General features: G+C 45.0%; 1 protein-coding gene and 2 long non-coding RNA genes across 11 annotated transcripts in view; 1 reads left to right on the top strand and 2 right to left on the bottom strand.

Annotated features, from left to right (window-relative positions):
• Positions 1–247: 247 nt before the first annotated feature.
• LOC109380471 (uncharacterized) lies at positions 248–11,467 on the bottom strand. Its single transcript, XR_002123492.1, has 4 exons — positions 11,003–11,467; positions 5,838–5,906; positions 1,868–2,050; positions 248–754 (listed from the first exon to the last, which is right to left on the bottom strand). It is a non-coding gene; the product is annotated as an uncharacterized LOC109380471 (long non-coding RNA).
• Positions 11,468–12,988: 1,521 nt separating this feature from the next.
• Positions 12,989–17,667, bottom strand: LOC109380470 (uncharacterized). Of its 8 annotated transcripts, none has more exons than XR_002123486.1 (5): positions 17,525–17,667; positions 17,147–17,260; positions 16,030–16,207; positions 14,986–15,078; positions 12,989–14,039 (listed from the first exon to the last, which is right to left on the bottom strand). It is a non-coding gene; the product is annotated as an uncharacterized LOC109380470 (long non-coding RNA). The 8 variants fall into 8 exon arrangements; XR_002123487.1 differs by having other exon boundaries at positions 12,989–14,036; XR_002123488.1 differs by lacking the exon at positions 14,986–15,078.
• ZNF281 (zinc finger protein 281) overlaps positions 17,667–17,894 on the top strand; it is a 4,305-nt gene continuing 4,077 nt past the window's right edge. The window contains exon 1 of one of the 2 annotated variants that reach the window (XM_019638038.1): positions 17,667–17,873. The gene's annotated coding sequence lies outside the window, so the exon portion shown is untranslated. The remainder of the gene's footprint in view (positions 17,874–17,894) is intronic. The other variant, XM_019638037.1, reaches the window with a different exon arrangement.

Here is a 17,894-nt window from a genome sequence, read left to right as displayed (position 1 = left end):
CATGGCAACCCACTGCCACAGGGGCTGCAGGCTACGCCGTCGCCGGCGACTCAGGGCAGCCCAGCTCCAGGTTGAACTGTTGTTCAGCATCTTAGCTGTAGAGGGCAGTGTCACTGGCCCTCATATGTGGGATCCGAACTGGGGCCCTCTGGCGTCCCAAGCCAGTTTGTAACCATCGCGCCACTTGGCTGGCCCGAGCTGTTTATTATTATAAAGCTAAACTGCTCTCTGGTGAAAACAATCCTCAGATAGCTACATGCAAAAGAGTGAAGTTGGACCCTGACCTCAGAGCGTATACAAAAATTACCCCAAAATGGACCAAAGACCTAACATCAGAAAACTCTTAAACATAAGAGTAAATCTTTGTGACCTTGAATTTGACAACGGATTCTTCACTATGACACCAAATGCATGAAAAACAACAACAAATCAACGGGACTTCATCAATGTTGAAATCTCTGGTGCTTCAAAGACCACCACAAAGAATGAAAAGAACCCACAGGATGGAAGAAAATACTTGAAAATATAAAGAACTGCTCTCTAGGCCATATAAAGAAGTTTTACAACTCAACAATAAAAAGACAAATAACCCAGTTTAAATAATGGGCAAAGGATCCGAACAGACCTTTCTCCAAAGAAGACATTCGAATGGCAGTAAGCTCATGAAAAGACGCTCACCCTCACCAGTCCTCAGGGGAAAAAAGTCAGGTCCCGGAGATGCCACCTCACTCTGAGCAGGAGCCGTTTTCTTCATCTGCGAAATAAAAAGGCAGGACTGGTTTAGAGTCATTAGGAGGTGGCATTTAAGGCATTTTCTAGCTGTCACATGTATAATTAGCAGGTCCCGCTCGTCAGATGTAGAGAGAAATCGGAATCGTGCTGCTAACCTGTTATATTGCTATATTGTTCTTTATATCCAGTATAAAGAACGGCCTTTATACTGGAGAGAGTGGCCGAGGAGGATTTGATGCCCAGCTTGGATGCCAGATCTTCAGCCAAATGTCCAGCGGAGGACCCTGACTCTAAGCCTTGGGCTATGGCTCCTAACAAGGAAAGGGACACCCCTTGACTGCCAGGACCCTTAAGATTTACAAGTGTCCCCTCCAGAGTAACATCTCCGTTGTCCGGAGCTACTGCAGGGTTTTGGAATGGTTTTGTTGGTTTCATATGGAACCAACAGCTGGTCATCCTCAGCACTCAGGCCCAGCCAGCTTCGACCTCCTACGAGGCTGCTGCTCATGCAAGCGGCATTTCATCGAGTACCTACTAGGTACTAGATCCTGACACTGTCGCAGTGACCAGACTGACAGGGTGTCCCTCTCGGAGCAAACAGAACAGACACATAGGTGGTTATAATCATTGTCTACCTGGTCAAAGCTGATAAGGAGGTAAGTAGGATGCCTAGATGAATGCAGTGATGGAGGATTATGGCCACAGGATGGGGAACGTTCTCAAGAGGTCAGGAAAGGCCCCTTGGTGGAGGTGACCTTGAACCTGAGACCTGAAGGCAGTACCAGGCAGAGGCAAAGGCAACAGGAAGTCCCTGACAAGGAGAGCGTTTGGGTGAAGGGTGATGTGCAGAGGGAAGAGGAGGAGGGGCAGACAGAGCCTGGAGCAGCTTGTCAGGGCCGGGAAGGCGGGCAGGTCAGGAGTCTGGGTTTCATTCTAATGCGATAGGAAGCCATTCACGGGTTCTGAGAGGACAGAGGCGGGACTGGCCATGGGTGTAAGGTCACTCGTCCTGCTGTGTGAATGGATCAGGCTGGTGACGGTCTGTGGACTAGCTTTTTATGATTAAAAGAGAGCAGTTCACTGCTTTTAAAAAATATTGGTTTCATTGCACAAAATTGGATGGCGTCCTACTGACTCGGTTTCCCCTGGGCATTAACCAGGGCTCCGGCCAGAGGACCGCCTCCAATAGTCGAGGGAGAGCAATTTCACGCAGGAGGGTCACACAGGTTTACAAGCCATAGGGTTAGGGGAGGCCCACAGAGGCTTAGGATGGAAGGTGAGGGAGAGAGTCCGGTGTCCAGCGAGAGTCCCTTCGGCCCTGGGTGGTAAAAGTACAACGAAGAAAGTAAAAATCACGCTGCTGCTGGAACAAGACCTGGGGTTCTGCTCATCTCATGCGCGTGCTCGTCGAGAGTCTTGGAGGAACCTTTCCCCTTTAAGGAACAGTGATTATCGTCCTCTTAAATCTCAGCATTGTCTCTGCTTCCACTTCCACTCCCAAATACGAGTTCTTTGTGGGAACAACTGAATATAGCTCGGTCACTTCCAGACATGTCTGACCTTCCTCCCAGACACCAACGAATGGAGCTCTTGTGTTTTCACGCAGGGATCCTCTCGTCTGGACCTACTTTAATGTCCTGAGCTGTAAAAAGGAGCCATTAGCATGAAGTCTGTTATTCAGGATGAGCTACATTGCTGCGGACAAGATTTGATAAACCCAAAATCAGAGCTCACGGTCAGTTACGTTAGGGAGTCCTCACGAGGTGAGGCAGAAACTGGGACTGTCACAAATAACTAGGATATAGAGTCACTGGCCCCCTTCTGGCCTCCCCTAGTACAATCCCCGCGAGCGCCAAGCACGTGCTCGCCTCTTTACAAAGAGCACGGCCATTGTCAGTAGGGGCCCAGGACCCGCTACCCTCCCATCTGATTCCACGAGAAGGCGTTGTGGTCTCAGAGAAAGAAAACGAGCTTGCACCTGGGCTTGGATGCCTGTTACCTATTAACCTGTGACCTTGGGCAAGTTTGTGAGCTTCTCTGAGACTCTTTTCTTATCTACTAAAGGGTTATTTGGGAATCAGTTGGTGAAGCATGTATCATGTCCAGCAGACACCACTAACTAGTCTGGACCCTCGTCTGTCTTCCTCACGTCCTGTGAGATACCAAGGGGATCACTTCATAAAACCAAACAAAGCCAAAGCAAGATAAAAAGAAATTTGAAAAAAAGATTTAAAATTCTGGCTTCCCAATTCCTGACGACTACACTCCAGGGACTGTGGTGACACGCAGAGTGACCTGGTTACATGGAGATTGGGGTCACAGTGTCCCACTGTGGTCTGCAGGACTGGACACCCTGTTTCTTTTGGTTGATTGTGGCCATGCTCCCTAGAATCAATTTTCCACTCATCTGACTTTGCAACGTGATTCCATTTTTGTCATATATGCTGATGAATGCCATTCAGAACACAATTCAAAATCTTGTCAAAAATCACATCCTGCATTCCTTCAAACTCAGTTAGTGAAATTTCTGGATTATCAATTTTTGGCAGAGACTCAAGTTCTCTGTAGATCTGCTCGTGCTGCGTTTCACAGCAGGAAACATTGTAAAAGATCAGGTTTGTCTAATAAGGGTTCTTTGTTTCAAAATCAGTTTGTTTGTTTCCTTAGAAATACAGTATAGTTCATTATTGGTGGATTTTCCCTAGTTATTAAAGTGAGGCTGATATTTTATATACAATGTAGACAGAACTATGACAAGAAAACAACTTATATTTAATGACAATGCAAATACATTTATAATGTGTCGTTATGTGAAAACAGCAGGCTGTAAAGCAGAAAGTAAAGAATGGGCTCCCCCTCCCTCTTCAAAAGAATGTATGTATATATTGAGGTATGAAAAAAAGACTAGAAAGGGATGCACCAAACTGGTACCAGTGGTTATCCCAGGGTGTAAAATTACAAATGACTTTTTAAAGTAATTTTCTCACTTGTAATTTAGAATTCAACAGAAAAGGAGTCTAAAATGACTATATGTCACTTGTTTAATAGAGGATAAAAAAACCTCCAAAAGCTATTTTAACTTTTAAAATCTGACTTTTAAAATGGTAAGCTGGGATGGAGAATTGTATAATGGTTTTTTATATCTAAAGAACACTTACAAATCAATAAGGTCTCAAATGCTGCAGTGGAAATACTTTCAAGGACCTGAACAAATAGTTCACAAAAGAAGAAATTTTAATGTCCAACACAGGTGTAAAAAGCTAGAGCTCATTTTTAAAAAGAAATTCAAGTGAAGGACAACACAATATCAGATTTTCATAAATTGTTTCATGCTGGTGCAGAAGAGTAAGGTGCTAAGAGGAGCTTACTGTATATTATTCACTTAGATTCAGGCACTGAGCTAAGCCTTTGAAGCTTAAGTGACTTACTTATAGGTGGTGAATATGGAGCCGTACCTGACTGACGCAAAATCCCAGACTCTTAACCATCTACTAGTTAGTCAAAGGATATGAACATTAAGTCTGAAAAATATTGTCAAATTTCTTCCCAGGAATTTACATCAGAACGAACGCTCTCACCAACTGGTGAGAGCCTATCTTCTGCAGCTAAGAAGGTGAACAACAGCTCAACCTGGAGCTGGGCTGCCATGAGCTGCCGTGAGCTGCCGTGAGCGGCCGTCCAGTGGCCGGCGACCGATTGCCTAACCCGGGAAGAGCACAATGATAATACCAACATGGGCCAGTGAAGCGGCGTCCCCCACAACTAGACTGAAGAACAAAAGGACAGCAACTTGTCTGTTCCCCTTCCCCGATTCCCCAACGCTGTTCCCCTCCCCCAATTCCCCAATAGAATCTTAAAGAAAACAATTATCGTTTTCCTCTGGGGAATGGGGAATTGGAGGTGGAGGTTAATGTTTTTTATTACAGTCTTGGAGAACCTTGTGCATGGGTACCTTCAACAGCAATACAAATTGCATTTATAAATTAACGTAGATGACGTCACTGCTCCCTGAAGGCACTTCTACAGGGAGCTGTGGTGATGCAGTCAAACATCTTGCCCTCTGGTGGTCTAACGTTATACAGAAATAGAGCTCGGGGAATCGAGGAGTAGCTGTCATATACTCTAGAGGCCATCTCACCGTATCAGGTGTCTCGGGGAGCCTTTGGGGGTGCTGGATTGAGTCAATGGGACCTTGAAACCCTGTCAAGTGCACGAACAGTCGGTGTTGTGTGGTGTATAAGAAAGGGCTTCCCGAGAGCTTAGAAGCCAGGTACATAAGCCACACCAACTGCCTCTGTGCACGCTTGCACACTTACCATGTGTGTGGGAGGAGGGGTCCGTGCATGTATGCTTTCAAATATTTTTAGAGCTATCTAGAAGCCCAGAATGTTGCTGAAGTAACACGGAAGACTCTGACCTGAAGAGTGTGGCCTCACGGAGTGCTCAGGATGTCACCCACAGAGGCGGTTCCAAGTGTGATCAGAGTCATTTCACAGCTAGTCTAATGTCGAAGGCCTTCTACTGACGGCAACGCTCTTACTGTCCATACATTTGATGCTAAGTTGCTGCTTCCTGCCCTACTAAGAAATTGGACCCGCTGCTTCCGAAGTCAGCATCCAGGGAGAGAACACTCCAGGCAATCGGCAGAAAAGCTGAGGCTTACTCAGTTCATAGAATAACCGTTTTTTTAATTCAGCTGTAAATTAAAATAACGAGGAGCCTACGATAAGTCCTAATTTTATGCTCAGTAGGAGTGAAGGTTCTTTCCCCAGATTTAAGCAAGTGTGAAGAAGAATGACTAATAGTTCACGATTTAGGGACAATTTAGTTACCGTTTATGGAGTCAAGAACTGAAAGTCTGGTTGTATTGCAAAGGTCCCCGTTATCCTCAACTTCTCATGGTGAAGTAAATCAGGACGTAAGCTAGCGTGGACCCACAGCTCTGGAAAGCTGCTTAAGCTTCTCATTAGACTGTAGGCTGAGTCCAAAAATTTGTTGAGTAAAATAGTCAGGATAATTGGCAGAAACAGCAGAGTTAATCACTTTCACCTTTTAAAGATGGGTTAGATAAGGTTTTTAAATCCATCGAAGGAAATTGTACTTACACGCCATCTTCTGTGAGAAGTGCACCAATTAATTTTTCGTCTGCCATAGGAAGTGGGCAAAGGCGATAACTGTAAGTGTAAAAGAAAGAGGAGCAGACATGAATAAGCCAATTCATCTCTGGCAGAACAAATGCCAGACTAGCCGCCACACAGCCGAGGCTCTGCTGCTTTTCTCCCTAACATTGGACAAGTCACTTATTTCCCCCATTTTTCAAATAGGATGTACTGAAGTCAAAATGAGATCATGCTCCATAAATGTACCTTACAGTACCAGGCACATGTTTACAGATGAACAAATTAAATGTCAGGAGCTGGAAAAGGGAACTCGCCCAGGTCTATTCTCTAGGAGTCCTGGCTCTTATAAAAAAAAGCTATGACAAGGGTTAGCCTTTGGGGGATTTCCAAACCTCTTGGCCTTGTGCCACCTTATTGTTGACTTTTAAAAACTTTGTGCTTATTCTTTATTTCAAAAAGGTTTTTTTTGGGGGGGGGGCGGGTATATGTAGAATTCAGCAAGTTTTACCCCAATTGGTGATGGGACAGTCTACAGACTAGAATTATGAGTGTTGAACATCAAGGCAATTTCAGCACGCAGCGATATAGGCTCCCAGGACGCTCTCAACAGTGTGTGTTCAATTACACAGGTCCTGATGACGTTCGACCCGAAAGGTGTGTCAGGTCAGCTCAGCACCTTGACGCAGGAGCTCCAGGGAGCTAAGCTTGCAAGTCCAGATGCTCTGGGCCCCGGGAACTACAGTGGGCTCTGGCAAAATACACAATTCAGCTCAACAGGCCAAGATTTTTAGACTAGTTTGTTTTTCAAACTTTCCAACAGACATTACTCAGTGAACTTGTTTGCTGAGAACAATTTACCCAAATTCCACAAAAGAGGCTACTGTAGCCTCTTTTGGGTTCGCGATGACAGCTTGTCTCCTCTGGGTTCTGTCACCAGGCAGCAAAGTCACATAATGTCCCTGTTTTCCTTGGACAGTCAGCTCTCTGTAATTATCTTCTAGACACGACAGGAAGCGTAGAACTTGTTGTTAGCTCTGATCTCCTGGAAAGTTCTAGGAAACTCAACAGGTTGTTTGTTTCTGCTAAAATATTAAGATATTCTTTCAAAAGGCTTTCCTAGAAATGTGTAGGGTTTTTAAATCAAAGTGGAGGTCTAGATTTTTACTGATACAGTTCATAAATAATTAAGAATAGCTACTCTAGGTATTTCAGATTTACTAGGTTTTTATGTTTATGGCGCTCTTTTTATATTATTAGGGGCGGGGAGGGCGGGAGGGGTGGGGAGAAAGCAGTTTTGATGATAAAAGAAGCCCATACCCATTGGAGAAACAAGAGAGAGAAAGACTAAAAATGCAGGAAAAAGACGTTTCCTTAAATTTTACCACATAGTAGCCACATTTAAACTTTTTGGTATATGATTGTCCATTTTTTTCTACATGCATTTTATATAGTGATTATATTATAATACAAATTTGTATGTAGCTTTTGGTCATTTAACAGTTTAGGAGACTTATTGTTCCATGCTACTAAAAATCTTTTAAAATCTATTTTTTCAAAAATATTTCTGATAATAAAAAAATTTGAAAACTATTTATTAATATAAGAAAAATAAAGATTATAATCTCCTAAATCCAGGGTAATCATCAAGAATACTTGGGAGTATTTCCTTCCTTTCTCTTTCCATGCATTTTCTTTTTTTCTTTTCTTTTCTTTTTAATTGGAGAATCGGGGAAGGGGACCAGACAAGTTGCTGTCCTTTTGTTCTTCAGTCTAGTTGTGGAGGACGTTGCTTCACTGGCCTATGTTGGTATTATCATTGCGCTCTTCCCCGGTGAGGCAGTTGCTCGCTGGCCATTGGACGGTAGTTCACGGTAGTGCACGGCAGCCCAGCTCCAGGTCGAGCTGCTGTTCACCATCTTAGCTGTAGAGGGCGCAGTGTCACTGGTTCTCATGTGGGATCCGAACCGGGGCCCTGCTGCTCAGAGCTGGTGTCCCAAGCCAACTCTTAACCAACGCGCCACTCGGCCGGCCCTCAGTGCAGTTTCTTTACATCACTGAAATAATACTTTTTGCAGCCTGTTGTTCTTCACTCGTGTATCTTAAGTAGCTTACCACAGGATAAGAAAACATTTTGCAAAAATTATTTTTAAGGTCTGCATAATGTTATATCACATCAGTCTATCACAATTGGCTTAACCAGTCCCCTCTGCAGCTAGGGCTTTTTTTTTCTAAGAGTTTAATTCTTTGTCTCTTGGGTGTAAGACCTTGTCTTGCTGGTCCCTATGATTTTCTCTCCTCTTTTAAGACTCAGAATCCCAGTTCCCCAGGGACCCTTTAATATTTAACTGTGCAACTGCATCATACCATAACCCACATTTATAAGCCTTTCTTCATTTCTTATGTACAAATGTATTTGTTTTGTTCGTCCACTAAACTGTGAGTCCTGAGGATAGTGACCATGTCTGGAGTAAACACTAACTGGGGAGCTGACATTCCTCAGGTGACTATTTCTGTCCCCCTTCCCTCCTCTGGCTCTAGCTGAGTGGTCTGAATGGAAGTGATCCTCTTCTTTTATGATCTTGCTTTTCTGATCACAGGATTGGTTAAGGGGTAGGCGTGGAAACCAGTCTGAGCCAATCACAACAGTCCATTCTTTAGGCTACAGGGATTGGTCCATAAAGGGACATGTGATCGAAATAGGGCCAGAATCCCATCTCAAGAACTGAGACAGAAAAGCCCGTTTCCTCTTGTATATAGGAGCTGGAACAGTAAGAGCCTGGACCTGCTGGGTGCTACCCCTCCCACCAGAAAAAAATGAACTGGAGAATGGCTGAGAGCGAACAGAGAATTCTTTGTTCACTCCTCTTCTGGCCGTTCCTAGATTTACTTATTCAACTGTTTGTTCAATCCTGATAGCTACGCCAGTATCCTTTCAACAAATCTCCCCTTTACTTTTTTCATCTGGTTTGAGTTGGGTTTCTGTCATTTGCAACCGAAGGGGCCTGATTCATATACTATTTAAACTAAAATCTGAAATCCTTATAGCATAGATCTGCAAAATGGTAACCCCTATATGTGGTATGCCATCTGTCATATCTGGCCAATTGTCTTAATAAAAGCTATAGAAAAAAATTTGTGTTGCCAAAACTCTTTAAATTCTGTCCAGGAATTCTTCCTAATGTATTGGCCTCCTACAGCCTTTTGGTTACAACCCAAAATCAATGCGATATTGAATTTATTTCGTCTTCAAATGAGGCTAATTTGAACCTCCCTAAAGTTATAGACTCTTATTTGCTGACTATCCCTTAAAAAGTGATGTGTTTATGTCACATCACGAGTATTACTGAAGGCTTGTTTTGAGCCAGGTATTGGGTTAAACATTTAGCTCATTTGCTCCTCCCAACAAACCTCTGAGGTAGGTACTATTATTATCTCTGTTTCCAAGGAGGAAAGGGAAGCACTGATAGATTAATTTGCCCCAGGCCACAGACTAGAGCTGGTGGAGCTGGAATTAACTCTTAAACTTTGTCCTGCATTATTAGGACAGCTGGAGGGAGTGTAAAAATGCAGATCCCTGGGACCTGCTGATTGAGAAACAGACCTGGCCCAGGTGAGGCCTCTCTTTAGATGTTTCACAGTTACCAGGAGATTCCGACCTCCCAGTGGCAGCCTTTACTGATCTTAAATCGTGGAGAATAGGGGTTATCACCTCAACTTCCGTCATAGAAGGAGGTTCCACCACATGTGGAGCTGACATTTAAATAACACTGACCTTACTTCCATAAATACCAAATAAATACCCTGCAGGCACCGTGTAGAGACCTGGGTCTCTGCCACCCAGCTTATTGCAAAAGAAGAGTGGGAATGCACTTGGGAACTTGGGAATGGCCTGACCAAAGAATGCCTGCTGTGCAGGCCTCCAGCATCCCTTACTCATCCACACGAGAGCATCCACCACAGATCCCTTGCCTGGCCTTTGTGAGTGTGGCTCTCTGTGGGAACGCTTTCTGCCTCTCCCCACTAACTGTCTCCCATTCGGGGCTGTGCTTACGGGGCTGTGCTTACTGCACTCTTGATGTAGCCCCTCCCCCCTCCCCCAGGCTTCTAAACCACTGTACTGAGGGGTCACTTGAGGGGACAACATGATTTAGAGGGTGGGGAGGTGTCCTCCAGAGCCAGATCCTGCTCCTGCGCCTCGCGGCTCTGGGACCGTGCTGAGCCCCTGTTCCTGTCTGGACAATAGATGCGAGAATGGAACCTCACCTCGTGTGGTGACTGCCAGGCACAAGCGAGGTGATGCTCGTCAGGTGATGGAACAGTGCACACAGCGCGCATCCAAGTGCAACTATTCACAGAACGCGAGCTCCATAAAGGGCAAGGGCGGCGTTTTGTTCGTGACCGTGTTCCTCGGTGCCTGACGTAGACCAGGTACTCAGATGTACATGGAGTGAATGAGTAACTCCCAAATGCAATGGCATTTTCCGTCCTCTCTTATCTGACCTAACGGTGACAACTGATGGAGCACATACAGCGATGACTTCACGCCAGGCATGGTTCTAAGCACTTTACACATATTAATTTATTTCATTCCCACAGCTCCCTATGAGAGAGGCACAGTGATTGTGTGCGTTTTATACAGGATGAAGGTGAAGGACAGAAACACCTAGTGATTAGAGAGAGAGCTAGGACTGGAACCCAGGCCACCCGCCTTGAGTCCACGTTTGCCACAGTCATTCCTTCCTCCTGGAGACGCTGGTCCCCTGGCGTCCGTGAAAACGCCCTCTCTGACTCCTCTTGCATTGGTCTTTTCTTCCTGCTCATCTGAGTCAGAGGAGACGCTTCCCAGAACTCTGTCCAGGCCATGTCCTCTATTTACTCTGCACACTTCCTAGTTCATGGCTTTGACTTCCACCCCCCACCCCCCCACCCCACCCCCCGGCGATTCCCGGATCCAGTCTCTGTTCCAGACAGAGGCCTAAGACCCAGACGCCTGAGTCCGGTGCTCCCTGGGCCACACTCCCGCTCCACGTGTATAAACTTCTGAATGTATTATTCTCCCCAGCACACACGCCCTCTTTCCATTTAATGCCCTATCTTAGGAGAGGGTACCGCCTCCCAGCCGTCACTGAAGCCAGGACTCTAAGAATCACCTGTAACTCGGCTCTCGCCCTGTCCCGCCACGTCCATCAGCATCCACATCTCAGTCCTCACGGCCGTCTCCTTCGTTTCGGTCTCTCACCCCGACAGGAACTTCCTATCTGGTTGCCCAGCCGCTAGCCGTCTCCCTCATGGCTGCTACGGTTACTGAAAAAAACATCTCACGACCTCACTTTCCTGATGAAAACTCTTCAGTGATCCCCCTGTCCCAGAGAAGATGAGGGGAACTCCTTGGCCTGACAGGGACGGCCCTTCATGACCTGGTCCTGCTGCCCCTCTGGTGTCATTCACCACCTTCCCTCTCCCACCTGGAAACCACTGGCTCTAGCAACTCCAGCTCCCGGCAGGTCCCCTGGAGAGCTCTGTGGTCTCAAAAGCTGCACTTTTTCAGAGTCTCTGAAATGCCAGGAGTCTCCTGGTCACTCTTCCTACCCCTTCGAAAGTCAGATCTTCAGAAAAGGACTAAATCAAATGAGTAACACAAAAGAGGCAGTCACTTAATAGATTTTAGCTCCCCTTCCACCATCCACCCTCTTTCCCTGGATAAACTGATGATTTGTTCTAGTGTGTAAACTTAACGTTTCTTTTGGTCTACTAATCAAAATGCATATACATTTATTTTAAAAATATTAACCCATTTAAAAAATAACTGCACCTTGAACAAACCTATTTACACCTTATTTGTTTGAATTTATTGTAGTCTTTATATTAAAGTAATAGGGATGGAGAAAAACCCCTAGAATTTTATACCCAAATCAAATGAATATTTCATCTGTCCATCTGATACTTGGATCCGACCCGTGTGCAGGTTCTGTTTCCTGTATCCATGGTAACGCGCCCCGTGGTGCATACCCCACCTCTTATGTCTGTAATATCCTGACGTTCCCGTTTGCTTTTGCTTCACTCGTTTCTGACTTCTCTCCCTCTCAGTCTTTCCGCTAGGGGACCAGTGACAACAGTTTGGTGTGCATGTTTCCATACCTTTCTCCTGTCTGATCAGTGATATTTGCGGGGGTGGGGGGGTGGGAAGAGAGGGCTTGGTTATTTGTTTTGCAAAAATGAGAACATACATCCCACGTGCCTTTTCCTCTTGCTGTTCTCATTTAACACACATGGCGATCTCTCCAGGCTAACACACAGCTCTCACTCGCCTTTCCAGCTGCCGGGGACCCTGACGGATGGAGCTGCACCACTCATTCACCCATTCCCGTGTCAGAGGTCACGCAGGTGGCTTCCGGTTCTTCGCCACTACACACGGGTGGCAGCAGCGACCTCAAATACACACCCTCTGGCACAGCAGCGAGTGTGTTTCTGTGGGATTTAGGCCCCCACACGGGACTTGTGCACAGAAGGTGGGTGGGAGCATGGTTTAAAAATAAATACAGCGCACGGCAGAGTGCCATACATTCAGAGAAGTTCAGGAAATGATGATAATGAGAAGAATATCTGACTATGCGGTTACCTAGCAGCCTGTGATGGGAAAGGTATGTTTCCCAGCAACTAGCAAGGGTACAAGGATTTGTAAGGAAAAGCACAAAAGGCAGAACCTGGCACGTCACTGCTGGAAGCATTTTCGCTCCTGTACTTGCGAAGCCTTCCCCGATTGGAAGAGGACCCGGATTATTGGAGGCTGAGGCCCTGACCTTGTGAGCTCCTCGAGCTGCAACACGCTTCCAACCAGCCTCAGCTTTGGCGAGGTCTGTTCTCCCCAAGTGCGTTATCTTGCAGCTGATGACTTACGAGTTAGGAAGGTGTCTATTTAGGCAGCGTGATAATAGAATAAAAGATTCTATTAGGAGTCAGAACGCTAAGTCTCGGCTGGCTGACGTGTCAGCATCGTGGCGCCTGGAGCAAGCCTCAAAACCCCCCTTTATAAAGTAAAGCTACCAGTATGCACGCTGCCTCCTCCGCAGTGCTGCAGGGAGGAACAAACGTAAATGAGGGTGCTTTGAGAGGGCTGCCGTATAGCAGCATTGTTGATGTTATTCTGACTCTTGCGTAGACAGTGTCTTGGGTTCGGGGGTACTTTCCTGTCCTCTGTCTCTCCAGGAAAGAACAAGCCACCACTTAGAAGAAGACTGACTTCATAGCAGCCACACAGTGCTGAGAAAGAACAGAATGATCAATATAAAAATAAGGCCTGGATGGCAGCTGTTGAAACTACTGGCAGACAGTGTTCAGTGGACTTCCGGAATGGGGAAGCCATGTACAAAGCTGCCTCAGTTTTTAAAGGTTCACAGATAAACGAGAAGGAAACCAAAGAGTATGATATCCCCCCTTAGGTTTCTATTTTTAACTCCTGCACAGTATCCGATGTAATATCCTGGCGTTCCTTTGCTGGTCCTGACTCCTCATAAAGTGCACACATGCGACAGGAATGCAGCCGCACGGGGTACTTCCTGGTACTCGGACTGTGAGTGAAACCTGCACAATTGGTACCTCAATGAATACACCCTAAGTAGGATGTGTGACTATGTCTGTGGTGGCCCAGCAGACACCGTAGCGGACCGGGGTGGGGGCCGCGCATCTCACAAGCGGGGCATGCTTTCACAGGACAGAATGTTGGGCTAAGGGGTTCCAGAAACCTCGGTGCCAGTTGAAATTTGGCAGTTGGTTCCTTCCGGCTGTTGTTGGAGGTAATCTCTCTGCAGGAATTTAAAAGTGGCTCACAGCGGTGGCTTCCGATTTTTGTTTCGCTGTTTCCGTTTTGATCCTTCTTCCCTTTGGGAATGGAGAGAATGAGGTGTCTCCTCAGCAGTGAGGGGTTACGAACTTCTGTACAGTTCAATCCAAATCATTACACTGTCAGTAAAACCAGCGGGGGGAAAAAGTAGTCATGTGTGAAGCATACAGTTCAAGGAATTATTATTAATGTTTTACCTTTCCACCAGTTGTGGTGGCATCAGGGAGGCAGCACGAGCGAAAGGAGGGCAGAGACTCCCTGGGGTGGTTTCGGGTCTCAGCCCTTCTCAGGGTCTTTCGATGTCATCACTCTGGGGCTTGCTGTTGATGCTTGCAAGTGTGCTTCTGCTGGCGAAAAAGGAGAAAGGACAAACTGTTGCGATTGGAGCTGCCTTCATTTAAAACCATGTTTCCGTCTAAATCCTTTTTTTCAAAAGGGAGATGTTTGTTGTCCGTCATTTCCCATTACTTTAAAGGGTTAAATATATTAAAATTTAAAATGTAGAGCAAGTAACACAGAAGTGCAGTAACTAAAAATATTAAGACATGCGCCATATTCTCACTTTACCAAGACATGGGGGCAAATGTGATTTTTAAAGAACTCTCTTCTCTTGTAGAGAAAACTAAATTTACAAAGTAGATAAATTCTGGAAGTGGTGACACGCCTTATTTTGATTTTCAAAGCATCATACAGGTTTCATGCAAACGGTTGAGTTTCTGAACATCTAGAAAGCATAGCACATATTGTTCAATATACAGGAAATTGTATTTAGTCAGGGATCGCCTCCTGCACAAAGCAAAACACTCCTCCTATCTCATAATCAGAATTAAAATTTGAGTGACCTCTCTTAATTTTACATCAAGGTAACCCAAGACAAAACAGACTTAGCAATTACTATAGGAAGGAGAACTGCTGATTAACGTATAGCTTTTTCATAAGTCAGAGAAGACATATTTGTTTCCTGAATGATCTAGAACAGGGACAATCAAGTCATCTGTAAAATGAGACCCACGTAAGCAACTGGAACTCACTGTACACTTTGTGGATCTGGACAAAGGCCACTTGAAGGATGGAATAGGGTGTTGGTCTTGAGCTCTGGGACATTACATGTACACAATGACAATACTGTCACTATACTTGAATTTTCAAAAGGTTATGACCCAAATTTTCGGTTGTTTGAAAACTCTTTGTTAATCTTCCTTATTAATCCCATGCATGTGCTGCAACAGTTTTAGTTTCTAAAATTATACAGATCGCAGTATTGAAAACTATGAGTAATCAGAGCAAATTTACCATACTATTACACAGTGTTGCTAATACGGGATGTGGGATCCATGTGAACTCTCAGTACTATCTTCTCAAGTTTTCTGTCAACCTAAAATCGTTCTTAAAAAAAAAAAAGAGCTTTATTAAAAAAGAAACTAACAAGAACAAATCTTGTTTCTGTTTATTCAACCTCCTTATTCTAGGATTGTTTCCATTGTCTGTAAGATGTAAGGAGTCAGAGTTAAAATAAGTATAAAAATATTCCTGTGATATGTTCCTTTTCAAAGGGTCATATTCACTATTTGAACCATTTCCAGATTTTAGTCGAGATCCTATTTAATATTTGGTTTATTAGTACCTAACAAGAATAGTACAATGCAGATTTTTTTGTCTCCTCTGTAAGGAAGAAACCCACAGAAAATTTTGTGCCCTCTATTATCTGAAATAAGCTTAAACCATAAGAGTTTTATTTACTTTAAAAAATTAAGATTTTAGATTTCAGAATGAGGTTTAATTTATATTTTACAATTAATTACTGTCTAAAGCTAAGAAGTAATACATACATAGCAGATTTTTGGAGCTTATATATAGGATAGAATAAATGCATGCAGTTTTACAACAGCTGATAATGTGAAATTTATCTTAGCTTGAACTGATATTTTAAATTATTTTAGAACTATTTATACTTATTACTCTAAGTTTATCCTTTTAGCTGTTTTGTACTTTAATATTTTTTAAAAACTTTACCCCTTTGAAGACTGTAACAAACATATTCTAATTGCTGCAGCCTAAAACAGTGCTTAGAAATACCAATGCTTAGTATACCAATGCTCTATTACTTTTGATGACATGATTCTGAGTTTAATTTTTTTTTTTATGACCCAGTTATCTTTCAGAGACTGGCACACGCTGATTTTTCTAATTAACATTCTATGTACCTGGGATGGGACTTTTAGTTCCTATTTCTAAAGAATTGAATCACACCAGCACTCTTAGTGATGTGCGAGTATGTTATCTTATAAATGCTCAAGGTGCCGCTTCTAATGTTGAAAAATAGGAAAATAAATTGACCTTGATGAAGTGTGTCTTCTTTTGTCTGTTCCCAGGAAAGTTTATTTCAGGTATTTCTACTGCTGAAATGATTAGCGTTAACAGCTTTTTCCCTCCGTTTTATTTTACAGGGTCTCTTCATCTTCCTGATATATGGGGTGTACAGCACAGAGGTAAGTCCGCTTGGAGTAGCTCAAGGCTGGCAGAGTGAATGAGAGAAATGACAGGTTTCTTATCTTGATAACTGAGGAACAAACTTGGCTTTTCATATGAGTGTCCTACTGCCCTTCATGCTTGGACTAGCTTATATGCATCCCAGCTTACCATTCAACACTGACAACCTGAATAAGCGGACAGCCTCATTTCTCATAGGCATTGGCTAATATTTTACCCCTGCCTTAAGTTTTTGAATTTTCAGTCTTTCTTTTAACACTTAACTGTACTTGAGAGGTTTAAAGTTTTAGTGGCAGAATGCTTACAGGCAGCTACGGGAGTTAAAAAATACTAATATTTCTTATCTCAAAATGCTCATTAAATATTGGCTTTCAAGTTTCCAAGCAGGCTGAGAGGCCCATAAGGGTTTGTTAATAATCTTTATGGTTTCAATGGTGAAATTTCTCAGGGAAGGCAGCTATTATGGAATTATGAGACATTATTTAGCTAGAAATATTGTGAGAAAGTGGACTTATGATTTCCATAAGAAGAACATGCTACGTAAATAAATTATTGTCCGTTCTTTTATGAAAAGATGTCCGTGATTTATACTCTTTGTCAGGAAAGTTGCTGGTTTAGATTTTGGCACGCTTAGTAAGAAAATGAGTGCCCTGCGTGCATTAGGCACTGACCAAAATACTCGTTTGATTTTTGCTGCTCTAACTTTGATTTTGAGATGCTGCCTGGTCATATTGCCAATTGTGCATGCGTTCCTCAGGGTTCTGTACTGGGGACTGGCAAAGGGGGTCCTAGCGGAGACCTTAGGAGGGACCGGCAGTCCATTCTTCACCAGTCACCTGAGGTGCCAGGCAGCAGTGCAACCTGGCCCACGGGCTCATCAGCCAGACCGCGGAGGTGTGGGCATTTAAACACCACCTGATGATGATGAACGCGCGTGTGGGCGTGTTTTACAGGGCTGCCGCACCTGGATGACAGCTTTCCTTTTCCAGTAGCCTTCAGGTAGGTTGGCAGCCAGACAAAAATTTTTTTTTTCTTCCTTGCAACGGTACTTGTATTGCGGTTTCCAAATAGGCTCCTCCTGTAAAAACAAAGCATGTGGGCCCATTATGGAAGTGTTGCCGCACGGAAAGAGAGAGAGAACAGAAGCAATGTGTTTTACTAAATGCTGGGCATTTGCAGTTGAAGGTTTCTGGGTGGAATCAAAAGTGCCCTACGGGAGGCACTTGTGGGTCTGGATCTCGAGGCAAATCGTCAAGCGGAGGGAGCCCCACCATGCAGGCCTCAGTTTCCCCCCCAGGCCTCCAGCCCCCTCCCGCAGAACTTCCCGCCGCCGCGGGTCCACCTCCAGCGCGCCTCGGCAGCGGAGGCCCTCGCCGCGTCCAGCTCCTTCACGGGGGCCCGCCAATCACGCCTGGCCGCTGCGGAAGCCTGGATTTTGAGGGGCCCCGAGGCCCCGCCCCTCCAGCCCAGCCCCGCCCCTCCGCCCAACCGCCCCGGTGATTGACAGGCGAGCCGGGCGGAAGCTGCGGCGCCTGCGCGCTGGCCGCGCAGCGCTCCCCTCGGGCCGGGCCGGAGAGTTCCCAGCAGGCCCCGCGCCGCGCCTGCGCAGTGCGGGGGAGGCTTTTAATTCCATTGTGGAGAGGACGGCGTTATTTTTATTAACTGGAGGCGGCGGCGGCGGCGGCGGGACCGTAAGTGCTGCGCGGGGGCGG

The sequence above is a fragment of the Hipposideros armiger genome, unplaced genomic scaffold (assembly GCF_001890085.2).
Source record: "Hipposideros armiger isolate ML-2016 unplaced genomic scaffold, ASM189008v1 scaffold_37, whole genome shotgun sequence".
In the NCBI taxonomy this organism is placed as follows: domain Eukaryota; kingdom Metazoa; phylum Chordata; class Mammalia; order Chiroptera; family Hipposideridae; genus Hipposideros; species Hipposideros armiger.
The sequence above is the reverse complement of the archived record's forward strand: the minus strand, read 5'-3'. Positions and strand labels throughout refer to the sequence as shown.